Consider the following 22,633-nt stretch of genomic DNA (forward strand, 5'->3'; position numbering starts at 1 on the left):
ACAAACACACAGAGAGACACACAATGTGTAATTATGAGTGTAGCTGTAAGAGATTCAGCTTCAGGAAGAAAGACAGGATGCTAAAATGGTACCAGACGTTCATTGGAGGCCTAATCGAAGAGAAAAATGAGTACATGGAACTGATTAAAGAACCAAAAAGTATGCAATCAAATGGACTTATTGGTAGCATTATTGTGTTATTGTCAAAGTTTGGTTCGTGATCTATATATGTGCACAACATATATGTCACTGCATATGTGCATGAAAAATATAAGGTGTGAATGAGAGAAGGGGAATATGAAGGGAAAAGGTAGAAAATGGCTGCATTGTGTGATTTCCCAAAGTAAGATTAGCCAGGAATTTTAGCCTTAGCAAGTTTAACTAGATCTGTCTATGTGGTTAAGAGTCTGATTCAATATAGTAGGCGCAAATTTTGATAAACCATGGATATGAATAGGAATAGAACAGAACGGAATGGAATAGAGTTGGAAGGGACCTTGGAGGTCTTCTAGTCCAGCCCCCCACTCAAGCAGGAGAACCTACACCAGTGATGGCGAACCTTTTAGAGACCGAGTGGCCAAAATGCAACCCCAAACCCACTTATGTATTGTCGGGTGCCGGGTGGGTGTCACCTATTGGGTGGGTATGGCCAATTAGGTGGGCGTGGCCCATTGGGTGGGCGTGGCTGCAGTGATAATGGCAGACTGGGTGGGACTAAAAAGTTCAATCAATCAATTCCAAATTTGCGAGATTTTTTTTACGCAAGAAGTTTAAATTGATTGATTGAACCTTTTTTTTTTCTTTTCACACAGCGGCAGAGGCCTAAAGTGAAAAGGTTTTATAAAACCCAGCTGAAGGCCTAGGACTGAGGCGATGGTGCACATGCCCACAGAGAGGGCTCTGCGTGCCAATTGTGGCACACGTGCCATAGGTTCGCCACCACAGACCTACACCATCTCAGACAGGTGAATGTCCAGTCTCTTCTTAAAAATCTCCAGTGATGGAGCTCCTTGATTTCTGGGGGTAAGCTCTTCCACTGGTTGATTGTCCTCACTGTCATTGTCCTAACTGAATGCTGTTATTGCACAAACACAGCCAATATGATGGGAGAGTGAAAAAAAAAAGAGAGAAAATGTATCATGCAGACATTCACCAGCTCTCCACTTGTAAATACTGTAATCATTGGAATAATTACGGTCACTGACTCCTGACAAGCTAAGTTCGTTTCAGGACCCCACTGCATTTTTTCCATCTGAGTCAGCACTTTTTACTGTCTTAAGCATGTAATAAGCAAAATGTAAGCTGTCTAGACTAAAGCTTATTCACTTTTCAAAAAGGCTACAATAATATTTCTGTCTTTTATTTAACTGTGTAGTCACCCAAACAATTCCATTTCTACCATATACTGAAACCGCATGAACATGTTTGTTGTTAAAAGCCTGCGGTACAGGTAGTCCTCAACTTATGACTGATTGCTTAGCGACTGTTTGAAGTTCGGACAGGACCTCCCTGGGGGTACTTACAGCCCAGATTCTGTTTTAATAACAACCACCCGCGTTCCCATGATTGCACTTTGGATGCTTGGCAACCAGGCCACATTTATGGCTGTTTGCAGTGTCCTATGATCATATGGTTGAATTTTTATGATAGTTTTGCTGAAAACTGGCATTTATTTCTGGGGGGGGTTTTCGGGGGGGGGGGAAATGGGCCATAGCAAACCACCGGTTAGCTTAATAGCCATGAACGACTAAAAAGTGGGTAAAATCAAGTCAGTCATGTGGGTGACCTGATTTACAACCATCATGAGTTCCAACCACGATGGTCAGGCTCCACTGAGTCACAACGTGAAGACTGCCTGTAAATTCTCTTATAATTTGGTGTTGATGTTTCATCTTTCCAGTAGCTAAATATATTTATAAGATACGCAAGAACTGGCTAAAAATATAACAACTTAGAAGGCCAAGCGTATACAGCCAAACAATATTTTAAAAACAATAACTACAGCAGAACCAGAATATTTAGTGACACTGACTGTGAGAGGGACCTTGGAGTCCTAGTGGACCATCACGTGACTATGAGCCAGCAGTGTGCAGCAGTAACCAAAAAAGCTAATACAATCCTGGGTTGTATAAACAACAGAATTGAACCAAGACCACATGAAGTGTTAGTATTAGTTCCGCTTTATAAAACCCTAGTAAGACCACATCTGGAATACTGCAGCCAATTTTGGTCACCATATCACAAAAAAGATGTTGAGAGTTTGGAAAAAATTCAGAGAAGAGCAACTAAGATGATCAAAGTCCTGGAGACCAAAACATATGAAGAACGGCTGCAGAACTTGGGCTTGGCTAGTCTAAAGAAAAGAAGAAATAGGGGAGACATGATAGCAATGCTCCAGTATCTGAGGGGCTGCCACAAGGCAGAGGGGGTCAGATTGTTCACCAAAGCACCAGAGGGAAGGACGAGAAACAATGGTTGGAAACTGATCAAAGAGAGAAGCAACCTGGAATTAAGGAGAAACTTCCTGACAATGAGGACAATCAACCAGTGGAACAGGTTACCCCCAGAAATTGTGGGCGCTCCATCACTGGAAATTTTTAAGAAGAGACTAGACATTCACCTGTCTGAGATGGTATGGGTTCTCCTGCTGAGCAGGGGGCTGGACTAGAAGACCTCCAAGGTACCTTCCAACTCTATTCTATTCATTCAAACTGCAAATGGATAGAAAGACAAAGATTGGCTATTCGTGCAGGGGGGAATTCTTCAAATGTGAGGCAAGTCTATGTGTTTCACAACCTACGAAGCAACAAACGCAACATGTTTCTTTGCACAAGAAGAATCTCAGAAATGTTCTGTGGGGAACTGCAAACATTTTGGGGAAATCATTTAGAGTTCACCTACAGATGTGATTTTTTACTAGAGGTCAAGCCAAGGTAATTTCTGCACTATACTTAAGTGTTACTGGAAAATACAGAGGAAAAGTTTTAACTCTCTGCAGAACAGGAAAGCAACAATTTTCTATTTCGTGAATTATTTTGGAACAAGTTGACATATGTTTAAGTTGACATAAAACTCACAACCAACTCTTATCCTGCACCTTTCTTGGCTTCAAAAGTATGAAGAGAAGAAAGAAAAACCTGAGAAATTTCACAGTGGATTGCTAATGAAGACCAAACTCTGCATCCTTCTTGGCCGTCTATTGGATGGAAAGTTGAGACATTTATATTTAGCCAGTTTCCCTAGATGCAATTTTTCTCAAGTCAAGTTTTCTTTCTACTCTGGCTTTTTCTACTTTCAGGTTCAAATTGCGTTGCTCAAAATACATTTTATGGCCAAGCAATCTAAAAATACTTCTACTAACAAAATGAAACCAACCCAGCAGATCGCCAATTTCCCAGAGAATAAGATTGCTGGGCATAAATATTGTTAACTGTACCTAAAGGTTTCTCTGTATTACTAAAATTAATCCGTGCCCAGCTGTGTGTTTGGCTGCTGCAGTCACACCATCTGTGGGTCACGTTCTTGGGTTAAAAGAGTGCTGAGCCAAGAATTCCATTTGTTTGAGGCATTGGGCTTCATTTCTATATGTGCACGTTTATGGTTCTTTTACTGTGTTAGTGCTGTAAGCTGCCAATGGGGTGGGAGTCTTCTAAATCTTATACAGGCATTTCTCCAGTGGTGGGTTTCAAATACCTGAACAACCGGTTCTCTGCATGGATGCAGGCCTGGGCCTCCGAGGCCTAGAACGGACTTCTGGGAGCAGTGTGCATTCAGTCGGTTCTCCAAACTCAGCAAAATTTAACTACCGGTTCTCCCAAACCGGTGCGATCTGGCTGAATCCCACCACTGTATTCCTCAAATTACAACATTCCTGTTGTGATTCAGGGTCAGCCTGTGGGTTCGGCAGTTGGGTCGGACGACTCAGCGGAGGAGGGGGGTGTTGAAGACCTTGCTGAGGGGGTTGAAGATCTTGCTGATGATAGCCCTCAGGCAGGCCCCTCCCACTTGGTCACCATGGAGACCCAGCTGTGTGAGCCTGACAGTGTGGATGAAGATGACCCACAGCTGGCCCTGTTCAAGGACGCCCGACGCAGGAGGCAGTCAAGTAGGAGTAAACAGAGGAAGGCAATGGGGCTTCTCGGAAGGAGGCAGAGAGAAGCCACGCCCTGAACTCTTTATAAGGGGAATGTGTGGGGAGGGCTGGTTTGCTGAAAGCAACCGCTGGGATAGTGTTTCAAAGCTCCTGTATCTTGGTTCGTGTCTTGTTTGTTTTTGTAGTAATAAATTTGGCAGACGTAATTCCAGCCTCTTGCCGTTTGTAAAGGGGTTGCCTTTTCTGCAGGGCCGGTAGCAGGCTGGTACAGAACAATTCCCTACCATTCCCCACCTGATGCCAGAGCTGAAGAAGCTTCTTAGATGAGAAGCAAAACATCTTCAAAGAAAAACAGGAAAGTCCAGTTGCCTCTTGAAAAAGCATCTTTGGGACCACCATGACCTGGATGACTGAGAATCTCCACAGTCAACTTATTCATTTAGTGATGGTTCGAAGTTACCGGGGCACTGAAAAAAGTGACTTATCACCATTTTTCACACTTACGGCCATTTTAGCATCCCCATGGTCACATGATGAAAATTCAGACACTTGGCAAATGACTCATATGCATGACAGTTACAGTGTCCGGGGGTCATGCGATCCCCTTTTGCAACCTTCTGACAAGCAAAGTCAATGGGGAAGCCAGATTCTCTTAACAATCGAGTTACTGGCAGTAACAATGGTGGTGAGACAGGGACAAAATTACTTAACGTCTGTCTCGCTTAGCAACAGAAATCTTGGGGTTAATTGTGGCCATAAGTCAAGGAATACCTTTAATGAAATAAAGAAAAAAAACCCCATCTCTCTTGCTATCTAAGTGGAGCCTCATTCATGGCCTACAGTAACCCTGTACTGTTTCTTATTATAGGATCGTAAGCCAAGGAATCCAGGTTGTTTTATGTTCCATCAGCACTGGGATTTTGTGAGGACTTATGAGCTGCAATCAAGGCTCAATTGTTTCATTGTCATGGAATCCAACCTTATCATTTGATTAATCCCTAGAGACAGGGGTTTAAACCAATTCTGATGGCAAAGCTATATTTAAAACTCGGGGCTTTTTAGAAACTCATCAGAGGTCACTTTAAACCATGAAGGTTGATATCAAATCAGATTTCTGTGAAACTGGAGGGCAGCAAAACATAAACAATTGGCAGAAGGATAACGCTAAATTGCAATTCCATTTTTACGAACCAGTCCCAGCTGCTGTATGGAAAAAAATGCAGCTAAATATTCAGAAGATGTCTTTGCCAGGTTATAGCTTGCCAACATCCAGTCTGATATATCATTTTGCAAATAAAGTCCGGTGCTTCTGCACCAGGAATGGGACAATTCGCCATGGCCATTCTCTGAAGCCAGCTGACCACAGGACAATTCAACAAATACAGGTAGGACTTAACAACAGTTTGCTGAATGTCTGTTCGAAGTTACAACGGCACTGAAAAAGTGACTTATGACCATTTTTCATACATAGGACCACTGCAGAATCCCCAGGATCACATGATCAACATTTGGATGCTTGACAACTGATTCATATCTATGACGGTTGCAGTGTCCAGAGGGGGTCACGTGATCCCCTTTTGTGAACTTCTGACAAGCAAGGTCAAGGGGAAATCCAGGTTCACTCAACAACAGTGTTACTAATTTAACACCTGCAGTGATTCACTTAACAAACGTAGCAAGGAAAATCACAAAATGGGGCAAAACTCACTTAGCAAGTTTCTCACTTAGCAACATAAATTCTGGCCTCAGTTGTGGTGGCTTACCTGTACAAGAGTTAACTTAATTTCCAACGGAACCGTGGCCAATAAAAATAAAATTAAGAAAGTCAATCCAGAAATACAAGAGTTACAATAATTTCGATGAAAATGTGGCCAACAATAAAAGTAACTGAAATGATCAATACAACATTGAACTGTGGAGCAGTGGGCTAATGCCTCCTTAAGTAACACCAGCTGCCTGCAATTAGTGCAGGTTCGAGTCCCACCAGGCTCAAGGTTGACTCAGCCTTCCATCCTTCCGAGGTAGGTAAAATGAGGACCCAGATTGTTGGGGGCAATAAGCTGACTTTGTAATAATGCCGCTTGGGGGGGCGGGCGAAAGCCCTAATAAGCAGGCATATACATAGAATGAAGGCTATTGCTAAGCACATTGATTTGTGCTTCTTAGATTGTAAGCCGCCCTGAGTCTTCGGAGAAGGGCGGGATATAAATGGGATAAAAAAAAAATCATTGAACTGTCCTGTGGCAGGTTCGCCATGGAGAGTTGCCCTAGGCCCCATCTGCACCCCAAAGAACCATTCTTAAATGGACTCAGGTTGGAGCAAAGGGACATGATGTCCATTTTCACATGAACTTGATATCTTTAAAATGTCTGGAGTCACAGCAAAAGGCCATGATCGTTAGCCTGCTGTATTAAAAAAAATCACCTTTAGGAACAGTTGAACTTAAAAGTGGCATAATATTACATAGACACAGGATTCATTATTTTCATAGGCCATTATAAGACTTGAGGTTTTGCGTCAGACTCTGAAATAACAAGGTTTTTAAAATCAACTGCCACATTAGTTGCTTCTAAATCACATCAGATCTGCACAAACTGATTTGTCATGTTGATTTAATTTGTTAACAGAAGAGTAGCCAAATTAGACTCAATTTTCAGGATCAAAAACAGAATACATGTTTACATGTATACATCTCTGCCTTTTTGTAGACAATCCAAGATGGTGAACAAAAGTGAACCTACTCAAAGTAGGATCGATTCTAATCACCCCATTCTGGCAGAGGAGGCTGACAGGACACCCAGGGAATCTTCTACCATCCAGACAACCCGTCTCAAGATCCAGTCTGGCATCCTGGTCTGATTTTTTTGTTGCAGGCAATGATCACTTTTGCGTTTTTAAATAGCTAAGGCGGGGGGGGGGGAATACTCACATTAAGTTGTGTATCGAGGAAAAAAAACACATAACCTTGGATTAATGGTATTCTTTTAAATGATCCAGCTGCAATATAATTAAGGCTACTTGAAATATGCTGTATGTAGATTTCTTTAGAATAGCCCACTGCTGTTGCTAGCAATTTTAGATACTTGTTCACCATCAATATACTTATGATATGCTTCCATCTGCACGCTCACATCTTAGCAATGTCCTATTGTAACCTTTCAAGTTGAGGAAATGAGTAAGCAAATTACTCAGAGAGAAACTCAGCCATGCTATACACAGTCAAATAATCAAATGACGTGGGATGGTGCAAAATAAAATGTCCAAGAATGGAACTGAGGTCTCTATTCGGTCCAATGATGTCCACTTTCATTCTTCATGCCAGAGGCTCCACAATATTGGGACTCTGCTGTTCCTCGTTAACAGTACACAACCTCGTTGGGCTGGAAACTTAGGGAAACTGGCTTGGATGAATCGAGAAAGCCATCTAATGCAGGGTGCACCACTATTTCTCAATTCACTCTCTGCACTTACACCCTCCCCCCTGCGCGGTATATAATTGCACATTTCAGTTAAAAATGTGTTGCGGGGAACATACAAACTGCAAAACCAGTTATGCGACCTTAAAATCATCCTTTTATTTTTCTGAAGCGGTTGCCACATCTGAAAGTGCAGAGGAGTTTCAAAACCTGCTACTTTGAGGGGAAAGGAGTCAGCGGTTTCATGGAACCACCATTTGAATAAGCTTCTAGTGCTCTTTGGATGACATGCTAAAAGCGTTTGCATGTTAAGATTGGCTTGGGTTTTGGGCATTTAACAGCCTAGGTAGTCCAACGGTTACTATGGGATACAATCATAAATTAGCCATAGGTCTGTTCTTAATAGAATTGCAACTGCAATTCAGTGCAATCAATCCTAAATCAACAATTCAAAATAGAAAATGAGTTAAAGAGCCTGACATAAAAGGGGGGGAGAAAATGAATACAGGAGGGAAAATACACAACTTCTCCTGCCCTTTTCAAGCACACAGATGTTCACACAACAAAGCACCAAGAACGGGGATAACATGAAGGAAAGCAACACACACACACACACACACACACAAATCAATTAAGAGAGTGATACAATTCTTAAATACCACGGGGATGGAAACATCTCAATGAAGAAGTGCCATTATCAATTTCCAACATTTCTCCCCCAATCTGGGAACCCAAAGATGGGGAAGCAATACCAGGTACTAGTGATAGTACTGCTCTACACCAGGGGTCTCCAACCCCCGGTCCGTGGACAGGTACCGGGCCGTGGCATGCCAGCAACCAGTTCACACAAACAAGCAAAGCCCCATCCGCGGGATGCAGGCAGCACACAAAACCACATCCCTTCCAGTCTGCGGAAAAACATCTCTCTCCACGGAACCAGTCCCTGGTGCCCAAAAGGTTGGGAACCTCTGCTCTATATACTCCACTGGTGAGGCCACACTTGTGTCCACTTCTGGCCACCAAGATAAAAAAAAAAGATGCTGAGACTCTACAAGGTGTCGAGGGAAGAACAACAGAGATGATGATAAAAGGTCTAGAGCAGGGGTCGGCAACCTCGGCTCTTTTATGACTCGTGGACTTCAACTCCCAGAATTCCTGAGCCAGCACAGCTGGCTCAGGAATTCTGGGAGTTGAACTCCACGAGTCATAAAAGAGCCGAGGTTGCCGACCCCTGGTCTAGAGGCTAAATCGTATGATGAACGGTTAAGGGAACTAGCTTAACGAAGAGAAGGCTTACGGGGTGACAGGATAGGCTTCTTCCAATATTTGAGGGCCATCACAGGGAAGAAGAGTCAATTTTCTCTCGTAGCACCTGAGGGCAGGGCACGAAGCAATAGGTCGAAACTCATCCAAAGGCGAGCCAATCTGGAACTAAGCAGAAATTTCCTGACAGTGAGAACAGCTTGCCTTCAGAGTTCAGGGAAAGATTGGACAACCATTTGTCCTGGATGATGTGAGGTCTCCTGCCTTGGGGCAGGCAGTTGGACTGGAAGACCTTCAAGGTCCCTTCCTGTGATTCTACGATTCTAGGTTACAGTCAGTCATTTCCCATAGGCCCGCCCAACTGTTACTCCTGTTTTCTCTCTTACAGCCACCTTTGACCCATTCACCCCTTCTTCCTTCCAACAAGCCACTTCTGCTGAACCTTGGCACAAGACAGCCCCAGACCAGTGGCTCAATACATGGGATGATTCTCACACACACACACACACACACACACACACACGGTATACTTGGCAGGGATGAAGGAAAGATCAACTCCCACTGTTCACAAGCACACTGTGACCCACAGGAGCATATTTGTTTTAAGATCTGCGTTTCCAGCCCTGTGTGTCAACATCTTTCAAAACGCAGTTCAACGATAATATATCGGGATGAAAGAAGACAAAAGTTTCACACTGATATTTAATAAAGTAATATATGGAATGACACACACACACAAATTAAAACTGCAATCATATATAGTTTCCCCTACCCCCCCCCCCACCCCCAAGGGAGCCTGTCTTTTAAATAAATATACAAAGGCACATTGTACTGTTAACCTTCTGGGGAAATCACCATTAATAGGAAGGAAACGCTTTTGAAGAATACATTGAAATTCAAATTAAAAACTACCAGCGTTGGTGAGTCTGGATACAATTCTGTCTGCAAAATCTGTAACAAGGCAGGTGATTAAAAAAAAAGAAAGAATGTTGCTGTAAGAATGATACAACAGTTGAAAGGAAATCAATATTTAGAAAGACTGGTTAGGCAATATAAACCAGCAGCAGATAGCATTATTCTGTTATGTTCCAGGAGCCAATTGCTCCTAAACAGAATTTCCCAAGTATTTTATACTGTGGGGATGGGTAAACTTTGTGGTGATTTAGGCAAATGAGAACCAGGAGTCCTAAAGGTCAGTCTTGGTAGATGAAGGCAAATTACTCTTTTCAGCCCCATCTGGAGGCTAAAAGGAAGCCCAGGGCAGTGAAAAGATACCTTTTCAGCAATAAGAGGAGCAAGTAAAGGAATCTGGATAATAACAAAGTTGTTGGTTAATTGTTCTGCTAAAATGGTGTTTTCCTAAGAGAAATATGTTTGTGGGCGTGGACGGATGGACAGACAGAGAGAGATGCATAATCCAGATAATCTGGATTTTCTAAAGTAATCCCAGATGGTGAAAACTGGTTCCTATATCATTCATGTCTAAATGAAGCATAAACACGGCCCTTGGTTTTTAATTGATTTGAGATGCTTTGGGAAATAATTGCTCAAAGAACAGGATAGGGGTGAATCAGAACAGGCTTTGACCAACCTTCTCTGTAAAATCATTAAAAGGTTTTGCAGCTCCCCTGCCCCTTGGTTTTCTATTCTGTACGCTCTGAAGTCTGCAGCCAATTACCTGGGAGTCACTGCAAGTCTAAGAACAAAAGCTAAAGCTCAAACCTCATAAGCTCTCCACTTCCCTCCACTTCCAATTTAATGGTGACCAATGACTTGCTCAGTTTGGATGCAGCTACAAACTATGGTTTACACAAGGCACAGTCTGCCTACAAAATCAGGTTAAATTGAAACAGATTCCTCACTCTTCGTGTAGCAGGAGGGGAAAAAAAGCTTGGTCTGGGAATTAAAGAAGTTTAATCTTGGAAATGTAAACTAAGTACTAAACAAAACAAATATGGTAAAGGGATAATTTTTTGAGAGAGAAAATAAACCATGATGTATGCATCTCTCGCCAAGTCCATAATGACCTCCATAACTTACATGAACCTCGGTGTCAATTTCTCTACAGGGCAAGTTTACTTTCCTGAACTACGCAATGGACTCAATTAATTCCATGTTATACAGGAAATGTACAGATATATTCATGCTTCTATCCAAACTATTCCACCAAAACTACCATCTATAGATGTGCTTTTATGCTACAGGTGCATTTGTCCTGACCCTTTCTGAGAGCTCTGCTCCTCTAATCAGTTATGTCTAGGGAGTCCAACCATTAGTATTATACAGGTAGTCCTCAACTTACAACTGTTCATTTAGTGACCGTTCAAAGTTACAACAGCACTGGAAAAAGTGACTTATGACCGCTTTTCACACTTGCAACCTTTGTGGCATGTGATCAAAATTCAAACGCTTGGCAACCGGTTCATACTTACGACCACTGCTGTGTCCCAAGATCACTGCTAAGCTTGTAAGCCGCCCTGAGTCTTCGGAGAAGGGCGGGATATAAATGTAATAAAAATAAAAAATAAATAAATTTGATCCCCTTTGGCAACCTTCTGACAAGCAAAATCAATGAGGACATCAGATTCACTTAACAATCAGGTTACTAACTTAACTGCAGGGATTTACTTAACAACTGTAGCAAGTAAAGGTCATAAAATGGGGCAAAACTCACTTAACAAATGTCTCATTGAACAACAGACATGTTGGACTCAATTGTGGTCATAAGTTGAGAACTACCTGTAATTGTTAAAAAGCATTCTTTTAACTAAAGGAAGAATGCATTTTTTCCCCAGAGCAGAATGCTTTGCCCACCGTAAAAGGCTGGGGGGCTGAGTCAAGATACCATGAACAGGTCCAAAACTCATATTTGATCAGAATTCTCATATGGTTTAAATCAGTGGCAAGGGATCTTTATCAAATTTGCATCAAGGGCAACTGTGGGGTTTGGTTTTTTTTTAAGTATTGCTTCACCTCAGAATCCCCTGTTCACAAACACATCATTATTCATAAAACTAACCTTTAATTGCTATGCTAATAATCCGTTAGATACTTTCCCCCCAGTTCTGATTGGTTTCATACTGTCTAGACCTGTCTCAAAGTACCTTAGAGTTAGTAGACCTGTTCTCAATAAGATTGCACAACAATTTCATGCCCCTGGGTTTAATTCCAAGCTGATAAATTCTGGCAACTGTCTCACATGACGCATTTTTAATGAAACAGCGCATTATTTTTCTGATGTTCCCAAAAACTGATTTATGTTCATTCCAACTCACATTATAACATTTTGCTTTATTATAGCAGTCAAAAAAAGAATCAAATCTAAAAAATCAAGTTGCAATCCTTTCTGTCTTTCAAAAATGAATGTATCAGAAGTGAATTAGGGTCCTATGTTTTTAAAAAATTGCCTCCAAGTTTCTTTCTGTTCCCTTTGGTGACTTGAAAGATACAAAATGTTTGTCCCATTTAAGGTAAAGGTAAAGTTCCCCCGCACATGCGTGCTAGTCGTTTCCAACTCTAGGGGCCAGTGCTCATCTCTGTTTCAAAGCCGAAGAGCCAGCGCTTGTCCGAGGACGTCTCCGTGGTCATGTGGCCGGCCTGACTAGACGCCAAAGGCGCACGGAACGCTGTTACCTTCCCACCGGAGTGGTCCCTATTTTTCTACTTGCATTTTGACGTGCTTTCGAACTGCTAGGTTGGCAGAAGCTGGGACGAGTAACAGGCGCTCACTCTGTTACGTGGCACTCGGGATTCGACCCGCCAAACTGCCGACCTTCTGATCAACAAGCTCAGCGTCCTAACCCACTGAGCCACCACGTCCCTTTGTCCCATTTAGGTAGTTACAATAAAGAATCCACTTGGGGTTAAAACAATAAGAAAAAAAATCCTTGAAATTGAAGGAGTCATAACAGCTTTTGCACTCTGGAGGAAGCAATCTTTCCTCTTATGCTTGAGAAACTGTACAGTTGTGTTAAAAAAAATTGGCACAAATGCTCATAACGGAACTAAAAATAAAATGGTCACTACCATTTAAAATGAGAAGTTATGAGGTTTTTGTTTTGTTTGTTTGTTATTATCATAATTTAATGCTGCAATGTAATGGAACTGACGCAAGAACCAAGACACTTCTGATGTTTTTGAAATACTTCTAAAAGGGTTTATCAATTATAACTCCATGATTGTTTACAAAAATGTAATGAAACACTCACCAGAGAAAAACCAACTGATAAGAAGAAGAAAAAAAGAGAGAATTGTATACTGATACACAATGAAAACATCCCATTTGAAAACACAAATCATCACGAAGGGAAAGAAATCTTTAAAAAAGATGAGTTTATCACTATAATTATAAACATAACAGCTGGCTACCAAGTAGTTTATTCCAGCAAGTTCAAAAGCTTGTTGCGTCATGGGCCAAACCTGGAAGAACGGATGCTGTGCAAGACGACTGGTGGAGGCAGGCTGCCAAAACAAGTGCGAGGGTGCAACAATTCAACAGTGTGTCACCACTGAAGGAGGCAAAGGTAGAATTACATTAAGAGAGCAACACACGCAAAAACTCTTCACACGCATTTAAAAGGGGAAGGCCTCCATTGCAAATGTTCTCTTAAAGATTTTTAATCACGTACAGATTGCTACAATAGTTCTTCAGTTGGCATAACCACAGTTTGGACTTTTGCCTCCACTTCATTATAACTTAAATACCGATTACATCTGTGCTCCGTAAGTCATTAACGCAATTAGCTGAAATTGGTGTAATAACGCTACTTACAAACCTGCTACATTCTTATTTGTAAAGGACAACTGGATGTGGGAACCGCACAGAAAGTCTGTTCCCAGTCTGGCTCTGTTATTTTCCCTGGAGAAAGCGGTATAAACACAACTAGTCTTAGTGGCTTTGAGTAAAGGTGGTCCTTGACTTTATGAGTTGCATTGATTGATGGTTTTGTTATTGCTTTAATGTTTTTATTACTTATCGAATGTAGAACGCTAATGCTCCTTTTTGCAGTGTAGAATTATAGCTCAAATCATCAAAACTTAAAAACATCTATAAAAACTTCTGGCCTGTTCTTCACACATTTCAATACTTTCTAAAGAGTAAAGGCCCAGAGCTGAAAAGGCTGCCATCCTTTCTTAAACACGAATGCAAAACAAATATTTACCTGCTGCTTAATGCTGTTAAGATGTTTCTGAAAAACAGTTGTGCAAAGCCCTCCAAATAAAGAGTAGGGAAAAAAAAGTTAATCAACAAAGGAAACAAAACATTCAAATATTTCCATGTTCCCCATTAATAGGTTCAATATGTCCTAGGGAAAAAACAGGAGTAATCTGTCAACTCACACAGTCAAACAGAATTGTTACAAGACCAGCTCTGGAGACTTGAGAACAAGCCAGAAGCAAGAGAATGGTATTGTTAGTTCAGCTTGCCTACAGCATCTGATACTCAAATTTATTTTACATAAAAATCTAGCAAAGCAGGAAACAACATCCTGAGTTAAACCACATGTTTTGGAAAAAAAGTTTAGAGAACAGCATTTGTTTCTTTAAGAATTAAGGCTTATAGCCTGGATGTTTTCTAAAAAAAGGATGTTTCCCTCTAAAATTAGCTGCTGTATTATCTCCATACTTTACACATTATCAAATCCATAGCACTAGCAAAGGTTAATATTTTCTTTGAATAACCAGCATATTAATCTGGAGTCAAACAAATCCTTTTTATCCAGAATGCTTTTTTTAAAAAAATAATAGTAATAATCACTCACTCCTCAAAACATCGATAGATTTATCCATTTTTCTGTTAACTGGCTTATAGTTCAAAACGTACCTTCTTCAATTTTGAAGATGTACGTGATGAGCTAATGTAGATTCCTGGATGCATTCACAACAAGTTTTCATTCATGTACCCTACGGTGAAGTCCCTAACTTATGGCCTTAACTAGGACTAGAACTTTCACTGCTGTGCAAGATGGTTGTTAAGCAAGGAGTGACAGGTTTCCTACCTTTACGGCCACTGAAATTACTTATTTGGCTTTAAACTTCGGCACCAGCTTGTTTGAGGGATGAAAAGAAAAAAGTAACACAAAACAGCCTACCTGCAATTGTTTAGACATTTATCAGAGAAGATTCAACTGCAAATTGAAAGAATAGAAAGATCTTTCAATAATCCTATTCACTTTCTGTTTATTTATAGTTTGAATGCTATAAAAAAAGACGTTTCTATTTTCCACCTAAAACAAGTGTCAGACTTCGGTAGGTGCCTAAATTGACTGTGATGGTTGCATTTCCTCCAAGCTTAATTTTTATGAACGTAGATCTTTAAGGAGACATACTAAGATAAAAGCGAAAATGATACAAGAATTCTAGCTAGTGAGTTATTTTCAGTGTGTATTATGCGTATATTAGGGCTGAGATTTTCTTGACCTTTTCTCTATATCCTTCTGATGCACCGAAGGGTGAACACACACCTCTCCTCTGATAAAGCGACAGGTATGGTTTCTTTACACGTTGGGTGCTGCAATTTTTATCAGGCTGACAACCAACTCCTGTAAGCACAGTACACAGCTTTTTTTCTTTTTTTAAAGCAATTAATTCCTATGTTCTGAGATATGTCATACTATGTTCTGAGATATGTCATACTATGCCTTGCTGGAGCATTGGGCTAATGCCTCCTTAAGTAACACCAGCTGCCTGCAATTAGTGCAGGTTCGCGTCCCACCAGGCTCAAGGTTGACTCAGCCTTCCATCCTTCCGAGGTAGGTAAAATGAGGACCCAGATTGTTGGGGGCAATTAAGCTGACTTTGTAATAATGCCGCTTGGGGGATGTATGAAAGCCCTAATAAGCAGGCATATACATAGGATGAAGGCTACTGCTAAGCTTGTAAGCCGCCCTGAGTCTTCGGAGAAGGGCGGGATATAAATGGAATTAAAATTTAAAAAATAAAATAAAATAAATAGCATCTCCCTTTTTATGACCCTGTAATCCCTTAATTCAGGGTAGAGTTGGGGAGACCGGATGGAGCTGAGCATTTACTGGCTGGATGCCCTTCCTGACACCACAGGGAGTTTGCAGCTTCTTTGCACCCTAAGACAGGGCTTTTCAACCAGTGGTACAGGTACCACATGTGGTACATTGGCACCTGGCAGGTGGTACGCGACCATCCTAGAAAAGTGGTAGCGGGGGAGGGGAATGAGCTGAACTGGTGGCAGCACCGCACAAGCCTGAGCGAGAAATGGCTAGAGCTGCAGGGCTGTCAGGGTTCAGTGGAAGCGCCAGGATCAGCGCTTCTTCAGGGCTGTCAGGGCTCAGCGGAAGCGCCAGGATCAGCGCCAGGCTCCAGCTGGAGCTCAGCACTGATCCTGGCACTTCTGAGCCCAGAAGAAGCGCCGATAAGCTTGAATGTTGCAGCATCTCCAGGGTCTTGTGATTTCCATTCAGATGCTTGGCAACTGATTCATATTTATGACGGTCACAGTGTCCCAGGGTCATGTGAAGTGACCAAAACCTGCTGCAACCACCCAGCAGATGGGGGGGAATAAAAACTAAACACCCCCCACCCCACCCCCACTGCCAATCCTCAACAGAAATGCTCACAACAATGAAAACCTCGGACGGGAGGAAGAGCGCCTCCGGGCGGGCAGGCAGGTGTCTTGCTCGGCTGTGGCGTGGGGGGCACTTTTTTCAGTGCCATTGTAACTTCGAACAGTCACTAAGTGAACTGTTGTAAGTCGAGGACTACCTGTACTTCATCACTTTTTTCCTTTTTTTTGGTCATCAAGTTTTTGACACCTTGCTAGGCGACTGGTGGTACTCGGATGTTGCCAATATCCTAAAAGTGGTACAGTGGGTGAAAAGGTTGAAAAGCCCTGCCCTAAGAAACATCTGCAACTACCTAGGATTGAACTCTCAACCTTCTGAGCGAGAGGCGAGCATCTCCACCACTAGGCCACCACACCGCTCATGTCATACTAGCAACATCTAACCAAATTTGGTGAATCCTTCCAAAAGCTAAGAATGATGAGAACTAGTTGGTAGTTGGAGAGGAGACACACACATCTCAAAAAATCCTATAGCTCACTCAAAAGCCAGAAAAAACATCCCAGAAGAAGGAAAGGGAAAAAAAACCCCATAGGGTTACTATGAAAATTATATGCTCATCTCCATATTATCTCCAGGAATCAAGCTTGGCTTAATTGTATGCTTATTGCAAAGACATGTTCAATCCCCTATCTTTATACTGCGATGCACCTTTATTTGAATAATTGTTTGATGATGCTTCCTCTAAAGGCAAGATGACAAACAGTAATAAAAACAAAAACCACGCAGTGTTCATCAGTAATGCAAGAGATAATGTATTTAATAACATGCTGGCACAAACCAAACTATCCTGCTACTTATCCACTTTTCCAAAATACAGCATCAATGCCAAGCTGAATTTTTATATTGTCAGATTCAAAATGCCACTTGAATCTATTGGTTCCCAATGAAAGGTTAAAAATGCAGCTGAGGTTCTTTTATCCTCGGAGAAAGAAAGCTCCTTCCACTTGTTAAATCTGCAGTGTTCTTTCTTATCTTAATCGACAGGATGAAATACACAACCTTGGATTCTCCTAAGAAGTGAATCACTTTTTCCAGGTCTTATTTTTTCCCCCCCAGCCTGTTACATCAGCATCAGGCCACATCCGGGAGAGCTACGTCTAGGAAGGGGGAGTGAAAAGAGATTGTGGCGTGAGCAACTAAGGACACGAGGGGGCCGGCTCATCTGAATTCAGGAAGATGTGACCATCTCTAAGGATGACAAAGAATGGGTTCGCCCTCCCCACCCTTGAGAGCAGAGAAATGAAAAGACAGAAATCCAGATCCGTTCAGCGGGGGAGGGGGAGGAGGGGATCTAGTCTGGAATCTAATTAAGACCCTGCCTCAATCTATAGAAGAAAATGTAAGCAACTGAATAAGGTCCAACAAAATAAGGAAAAATAGCCATTACAGCAGGGCACAGTAATGGACGAACGAGATCTAAAATAAAAACAGTCCTGATTTGCATCCTTCATTCCATATCGTAAAGCAGAAAGGCAAAATTTCCCAGTCAAATTCTGTTTTCCATAATACTGTCATTCCTCTTCTACTCGTATTTTTCATACTGACAAGAATATTCTGCTTGTATAGTGTGATTTTTGCATATTATTCACTCAGCTACTGGATCAGTAAATCACCTGGAAAAGCAGCTGGGGCCAGATCTAGAAATACCAGCATCAATCCTGGAGGAGCAACACATGCGTCCCCAATAGCTAGAATGCAACCCCAACTCCAGCTTTGCTCATTACACGATGCCTACAGTTGTCCTCACTACTTACGGTGTTCTCATGGCTCTTCTCTCAGGCTGTCAATCATCTTCTATTCCTGCAGTACAGGTACTCCTTGACTAGTGTCAATGGAGACTGCTCATTATGGTAATGACAGTTGTGATAGTTATTAAGTGAGGTGACTGCGTGATCGCCTTGCTTAATGATGAACCCCCACTGGAGTTGTTAAGCAAACCTGGTGAGGTGTGTGTGTGTGTGTGTGAAAGCAGACCCCAGGCCTGCAGAGACCTAGGGTGGGGGATATGGAGGAGATAAGCAGGGGTCTGTTGCAGCTTCTCTGTAATCAGTCGTAAGGAGGAATGGCTGGGGCACTCCAGCACCTGTAAGTTAGAAATGGGGTCATAAATAGCTTTTGGGGGGTCTGTTGTAACTTCAAGTGGTTGTCTAGTGACCAATCATAAATTAAGGATCACCTGTGCTTTCTCAGATTTGCTCCTTCCTCTATTCTGCTTTCTTTTCTTGTTCTTATTTCGTCTCAAAGAACTGGCCTTCAACCAGTTTTCACATCTTTAGAGGTGGTGTCTGATTCTTCGTCTGTACATTTGTTTCACCTCTCATTTCCCACCATTGTTTTCCAACTGAACATTCCTATTATTGTTTTTTTTTAATAAACCTCATTATCAAATAATCTGAGAGCCCTTTCGAGAACAGGGAAGGGTTTATTTAAGCCCTTCGTTAGAATACTCAATGGAGCCCCATTGCTACGAAGACAGCACCTATTTCTTTTCCCTCCTCAGAGCCGTAATAAAACCTGAGTAGATTATTAAAGAATTGAGGCCTTTGAACTATGGTGCTGGAGAAGACTCCTGCGGGTCCCTTGGACTGCAAGGCGATCAAACCGGTCAGTCCTAGAGGAGATCAACCCTGACTGCTCTTTAGAAGGCCAGATCCTGAAGCTGAAACTCAAATACTTTGGCCACCTAATGAGAAGGAAGGACTCACTGGAGAAGAGCCTAATGCTGGGAAAGGTTGAGGGCAAAAGAAGAAGGGGATGACAGAGAATGAGGTGGCTGGATGGAGTCACTGAAGCAGTAGGCGTGAGCTTAAATGGACTCCAGAAGATGGTAGAGGACAGGAAGGCCTGGAGGAATGTTGTCCATAGGGTCGCGATGGGTCGGACACGACTTCGCAGTTAACAACAAGATTATTAAAATGTAAAGAACAACATCCAAAAATGACTTTATGTATTAATTTGGAACCAAAACGACTTGGCTTAGTGGGTCTCACTCCGGGGTCAATGGGCACACAAAATGAAATCTCCCTCCAAGTCAAGCCCAGCACTTGATGACTCAATGACCATTCCCTGGGAATAGATCCCACTGAGGTTAGGCAGGGCTTCTAAGTAGACCTCTGCACTGCTGTTAAGTCTCCTTAGTTAAAAGAAAACCTCAGGTGATTGACATAAACAAAAATCATTTTAGTAAGAAAACAAACAATAAAACGTAACTCTAAACATAATACTTTTCTCTTGGACCTTTAAATACTGCTTACTGTTGCTTTATGTATATGCTCTGTTGGAACAGAAAATTCATTTCTTTCAAGTGCAAGACAGGAGAGAGTATCCATTTATTCCCCCTCCCCGGGCGTCCTCTATTGTATTGTAGTTATTGGTATCTTTTTCCTGGTAAGATTATGATCAGACTGGATGTATCAGCCATTCACAAGTCTACCAAAACTGAAAGTGAAAGATCTGTTTTATAAGTGCATTACTATGTCAATGACTTGGCTGCAACATCAGGCTTTATCTCCAAGTAAGCATACAAAAGGGAGAAGTACAGGAAGGATTTTGAACCCCCCCCCCAAAAAAAACCCCTCCCCATATTTTTTTTAAAACTACGTAGGGGTAGGCAACCTTGGCTCTTTTATGACTCGTGGGCTTCAACTCCCAGAATTCCTGAGCCATCCATTGAGATTAGAAATAAACAGATTTATAATTATACGGCTCAGGAATTCTGGGAGTTGAAGTCCATGAGTCATAAAAGAGCCAAGGTTGCCTAGCCTTGTACTAGAGTATTCTAAATAAAAATATACTCTAGAATGGCAACTTCTGAAACTTTCCGTCTTCTCAAAATGACCAGATTTATTTTGATATGCCAGGATATTAATACATCCTGGGTATTATGCCAGGATGAATTAAGAGTTTAAGTTACCACAGTATCAAACATTACTGTTGCAATAAGTTAGCATTTCTCAACCTTGGTAACAGGAAGATGTGGGAAATTCCTGAAGCTGAAGTCTACCCATCATCAAGTGGTCAAGGTTAAGAAACCCGGCAAATATATTCTCTTTTGAAATTGCTCTCTTAAAAAAATCACTGAGACAGGAAACAGAAGACAGAGACAGGAGCAAGTTCTACAAAGTCATGTCTTATCAAAAGTTCTACCAACGTTCTGGTAGGTTCCAACCTTCAAGAGAAGGTTCAGATTCCTCCCAGATATTGCGATGAGAGAAAATTAATATACCTGCAAGGCTGGCACAGATGCGAGCTTTCTGCAAAACCTTTATAGGAGGGGTTCCCGCACCAGCAAAGCAATAGACTTCATCAGACAAACAGATACAACATCTGTATCTGAACGAGGAAGCATTTAATTTTCAAAAGTTTCTTTCTTCAGGAAACAGTCAAAGTCTACCTTTCTGCATATGGTTGAAGTGGACTCTTAGGGGATGGATGGACAAACATCAGTCTGCACTTTTCAGCTCATTAAACTATGGAATTTGCCTCAGAGTAGCCAGATCTTCTTTTAGCATTAAAGGGGTTAAAAGCCATCCATACAAGATTTTTTTAAAAAAATTAACAAGGCGCTCTCTCTCTCTCTCTCTCTCTTGTGTGTGTGTGTGTGTGTACAAACATACACACACACACTTGTCAAATTTATATGGCTGCTTATTTCACAAATGACAATGGGCAGCCTACAACCAAAAACAATATTTACAAAACAATTATTCATATAATTAGTAAAGGGTTTAAAATGATAAAAGAGCAAAAATAAACAAATATTGGGAGAAGAGCAGGTGTTTATAACAATGCAGCCAGCTCAATATTTCACCAGTCCTCTGGTGTACGTTTGTATAAAAAAAATTTTGTTTCTCAGTCAAATCAGTCAAAGCCCATCTCATAAAAGGCAGCAGAGAACATGGTAAAAAGTTAACCCATGAGAGTTATAATTGTTTAAACAAAAATCATTACAATGCATCGTTTCCTAACACAGGAGAGTTAGTTTGTCCATGAACATACATACATACATACATGTGTATGTATGTGTGTATGTGTGTGTATACATATACATATACATATACATATACATATACATATACATATACATATACATATATATATATATATATATATATATATATATATATATATATATATATATATATATATATATATATATATATATATATATATATAGTGTGTATGTGTGTGTGTGTGTGTGCGCACATATCTCTGTATGTGGCTGCCCATGCAAATACCTCCTTTGCATGCCACCTTACATCCTCTGTATTTATCCGCACCTGTATTGTCTCCTCCTCCGCCTGTATCTCCACAGAGATCAAAGCCTCCACAGGTAGGAATAACCGAGGCTGACACCTGCAGGCAAATCCACACCCATCGCGGCGCATCTGCCCTACGCTAAAGAAGGGAGCGAGAAATCTCCCTATTTCTGCCGAAAACAGGATTTGTCCTCGGTCAATTCATAAAAATGGATCACCTCTCGGGCTCCTCGCCAAATTCCTCCCGCAACCCGGGAAAAAGCCGAGTTCCTACGTGCACCCACTCGGGTACCCAGCATCACCCGTGAACCAGCTCGCCTTTCCGGGAAGGAGCCGGTTCAGGGGAAGCTGGAGGGTGGGGAAAGGGGGGAGCCCTGCCCGGGAAAGGCCTTCCAGCCACCCCCGCAGCCGCCTGGGCTCCATCCGCCGGCGCCTGCCCCGAAGCTCCCTCTTGCTGCCCCCGCACGTGGCGGGGAGACCCAGCCAGCCGGGTCCGCCTTTCCCGACCGACGCAGACCCGGGGACGAGCGCCGGCTGCCCCATCCCGACGACCACGGGAGATGCGGGGACAACCCCCCCCCCGCCCGCCCATCCGCCCGCGCCGCTTCTCCGTCGCCCGCCCGCCCGCCAGGCCTCCGCTTTAGCCCCGGACTGACCGGGAAGGGAAACGGCGTCCCCGGAGGTTCGAGCGGCTCTCCCAGCGGCAGCGACGCGAAGCTCCCCTCGTCCGTCACCGGCGCCGCCTCGCGCCGTTTAAAATGGCTGAGCGAGGGCGCGCGAGGGAGGCGGCGCGCGCGGGGGGGCGGGACCCTGCGTGGTGCGGAGCCAAGCGCCGCGGGGCTAGCCTGATGGACGTTCCCGGTGGCCTCTGGGAGGAGAAAGGGGCGGGGCGGGGCAGGTTCCCGGGCCGGCGCGAGCCCGGAGCCGGCTTTGCAAACGTCGAAGAGTGCAGGTGGCCAAGGCGGGGAGCCGCTTCCCCGCGTAGCCTGGGCTGCTAAAGGCCC

The 22,633-nt window shown here is 42.6% G+C and overlaps 1 protein-coding gene across 1 annotated transcript in view; it reads right to left on the reverse strand.

Moving 5' to 3' along the window:
* ACSL4 (acyl-CoA synthetase long chain family member 4) overlaps positions 1-22,368 on the reverse strand; it is a 46,702-nt gene extending 24,334 nt beyond the window's left edge. Inside the window, exon 1 of the mRNA XM_081336691.1 lies at positions 22,286-22,368. The gene's annotated coding sequence lies outside the window, so the exon portion shown is untranslated. The remainder of the gene's footprint in view (positions 1-22,285) is intronic.
* Between the last annotated feature and the right edge of the window lie 265 nt (positions 22,369-22,633).

This window comes from Vipera berus (assembly GCF_964194415.1).
Source record: "Vipera berus genome assembly, chromosome: 11".
Classification (NCBI taxonomy): Eukaryota; Metazoa; Chordata; class Lepidosauria; order Squamata; family Viperidae; genus Vipera; species Vipera berus.